Source organism: Geospiza fortis, unplaced genomic scaffold (genome assembly GCF_000277835.1).
Source record: "Geospiza fortis unplaced genomic scaffold, GeoFor_1.0 scaffold1, whole genome shotgun sequence".
In the NCBI taxonomy this organism is placed as follows: Eukaryota; Metazoa; Chordata; class Aves; order Passeriformes; family Thraupidae; genus Geospiza; species Geospiza fortis.
The window spans coordinates 4,862,821-4,865,931 of record NW_005054320.1 but is presented as its reverse complement, the minus strand read 5'-3'; the positions used below and the strand labels follow the sequence as shown (position 1 = coordinate 4,865,931).

General features: G+C 51.1%; 1 protein-coding gene across 1 annotated transcript in view; it reads left to right on the top strand.

Annotated features, from left to right (window-relative positions):
* Nucleotides 1-413: 413 nt before the first annotated feature.
* The window catches only part of IGSF11 (immunoglobulin superfamily member 11), a 44,155-nt gene continuing 41,457 nt past the window's right edge, over nt 414-3,111 (top strand). Inside the window, exon 1 of the mRNA XM_031056682.1 lies at nt 414-646. The gene's annotated coding sequence lies outside the window, so the exon portion shown is untranslated. The remainder of the gene's footprint in view (nt 647-3,111) is intronic.

Sequence of the window (3,111 nt, the reverse complement as noted above, 5' to 3'; positions counted from 1 at the left end):
ACTAGAAAACTAAAAGTGTGGGTACAGCACAAACCAAATTGAATTGCAAAATAAAAGAGCTCAGGCAATTCTCCTGATTGTATTATTCAGCTTCACATTTATTTAATTAAAGCTGGGCATTTTCTAATTAAAACGCAGCCCCTGCAGGATTTCCCGCTTGCCGCCCCGAGGCGGGATGCGGCGGGCAGGGCTCGGGGGAGCCTTTCCCTGGGGATGGGGGTGGCCTCGTCCTGCGGCCACGATGCTGCGGGACAGCCGGGGGACACCGTGCCCGAGGGGGTGCCCGCGGCCCGGCCCCGGGCTGGGGCACACGCGCACAGCATCCCGCTTCCAAGGCAGCGCACTGCCCTCTAACGCTGCTCCCTGGTAGTGGAGGAGGGAAGCCTCCGGAGGTGCCCGCTGGAGGGAGGGAGCCCTGCCCAGGCTTCGGGAGAGAAGCGGATGTTTTCGGTCCCGCGGGGAGAAGCAGGGCATGGTTTGGAGGGACGCCCCGAGGCCAGCGGCGGTGTCAGACTCTCAGTCCCTAGGCGAGCCTGGTGGCCCTGCCTTGCAGAGGAGCTGCTGTGGTGCCTTCTATACTTACCTGACATGGGCTTTTCTTTCTGCAAGTAAACTTCTCCTGAAATTTGCTGCAAAAGAGCTCCAGGTCAGAAATGTTGCCCCAGGGCTTTATTTATAGCTGTGACCTGTCTTAGGTGAGGCCATGGCTTGAGCTGCTGCAGAGGCAAGGTTGCCCTTTGTCAGTGCTGCCCTTTTTGCTTCAGAGAGGCATGTCCAAGCTGCACACTGCAGTTCTGTCAGAGATGTCCAAAATTACCGTATCTTGCAGATCTTGTGGGGGGGATTTCCATCCCTTTGAGCCTGTGTCTTAACAGAGGAGCAGGATTTGCTCCTTCTGCTTCCTAGAAGTGAGTGCCTGGAGGTGGGTTTGCCTTTGCCTTCTTTGCCAGGGTGCCATTGGGTAGGGGCTCTGGTGGTCCTGGCAGTGGGCTCCCCTTTTGGAATCATAGTTTGCCACAGGGAAATCAAGGCACCAGGAAGTGCTGCTGTTTTAGATGCTGGCCTGTGGGATCCAGGCTGCAGCACAGCAGAGGCTGCATGGAGCTGTGGTGCTGGAAAGCAAGGGCTGGAGGAGGGCTGCAGAGGTGCTTGGTGTGGGGTGACCTCCCTGTGGCACAGGAAGGAGAGTGGTGTGGGGCAGAAAGCTTCTGCCAATAATGGAGTTCACTGTTTTCCTGACCTGAGGGCAACTGGGTACGAAGCTTGGCTGGGAATGGCTCATCATAAGACTGTCATCAGTTGGTTTAAGTCGATACCAATTACAAGGTTATTAATTAAAAAAATGTGACTGCTGTGAATAATGATTGTAACCCTTTATTTTCCAGATAGTCACATTGCAAATATTTTGTATGAATTAGAGCTCTCTACATGCACTGACTGATAAAGGCTCTACTCCGTTAAACATGTGTTTTAAATGTCATAATAGCATCTTTTTAAGTGTTAGGATTGATGTTTTTTTCTTCAGGATTGTGATTTTCCAGCCTTGAGGAATCTTCTTTGACTCAAGAGTCCCTATTCATGCATCTTCTGCTGTCTGAGAAAACATAAAAGTTCCTTCAAACAGAGCACAACATGAAAGGGTGAATGTTCAATCAGGCATGGAAACCCTCCTGATGTCATCTGTTGTTTCCAAAGAAGTTTTCTGGCATTCCACTAAGTGTTCCCATGCTTTGATCTGTGGGAAAGAGATACTGGGGTAGTCACCATCCTTTACTGGCACTGAGATAAGAGCTTACTGCTCATATTATTGCATATGAGTCGTGTTCTGGGGTCAACCTCCGGACTGTCTGGCTGCCACATCCTGGAGGATGGAGCTTGGGGCTGACTGCTCCACATGAGGACTGGTGTGTTTGCTTAAGCAAACCTGCACCTCTGGGAGTTTCCAGAGTGGCCTGCTGGACCCTTTTTTTGTGTTCACAGAGGGGCACAGCCTCCAGGGGAAGAGAGGAGTAGAGGGAGGCAGTGAGAGAGCTACCTGTACACTGTCTCACCTTGTGAAGCAGCTGGTGCTGCCTTATTTCTGTTCTGCACCTGAGGCTCAAGAACAAAGAGCTGCCTGGCTTTGGTTTGTGGTTCATAAGCCAAACTTAGGGACAGCTCTGAAGTGAGCTGTCCCCTACCTCCAAACCTCCCCTCTCCCTACACCTCTAAGGCAAGCTCTGAGCCTTACAGTGCTACTCAGCTGTGCCTGGAAAATGCTGTCCCCACCCTTGCTGACACACAACTTGATGGATTTGGGGGCATGAATCCTTCTCAGGGACGCACGTAGCCCTGGCTCCATCACCGCTGGGCAGGACAGATGTGAATCCACGTGCATCGGTGACGCAGGCAAACTGGATTTGGCCAGCTGCCGGGGCTTTGAATGTTCATTTTTGGGGAGGGGAAAGAGGGAGGGAGGACAGGAAAGGGGAAAACCTGCCCTCTGCCTGCTTATGGTACTGAGGTGCCTGGGGAGGGAGCAGGGGTTGTAAGCAGAGGAGGAGCCAGGGCAGGCCTGCTGCTTTGCCAGGAGATCCTTTCCTTGTTTGATGGTAGAGACATAATATTGTAGGGCCAAAGCACAGGAGCCGGCTGGAGCTGTCTGTCCTTTTTCTGCATCTGATGGATTTGCGTGCATCTGGGGGTGTTGCTTTGTTTTTCCACCCTGTGTTTTTTAGTAATAATCCCCTCCAAGGTTACAGAGATATCATTTGTCAGGCAAGCCGACAGAGCTCTTTCTTACTATGGGATTACATAAGAGAACACAGGCTTTATTACCATTTTAGGACATATTAGCATTGTGGATTATTTCCATAGAGACTGAGCACAGTGGCAGCTTTCACTCAGGGTTCCCTCATCCTTCCTCCCTGCCAGCATCTTACTTTTAAAAAATTATATCTATTAGTGAAAAAACAAGCAGGAAGCATCCTATGAAGCCTGGTCCATGATCAATGTTGTATGTGGGGGGCTGGCACAAGTGCCAAGAGTGCATTGCAAGACTTCTCTCAGAAAGAGGGATTTCAAGGAAATGATGCAGAGCAGCAAGAAAGCAGACATGCCTTCTTCATTCCT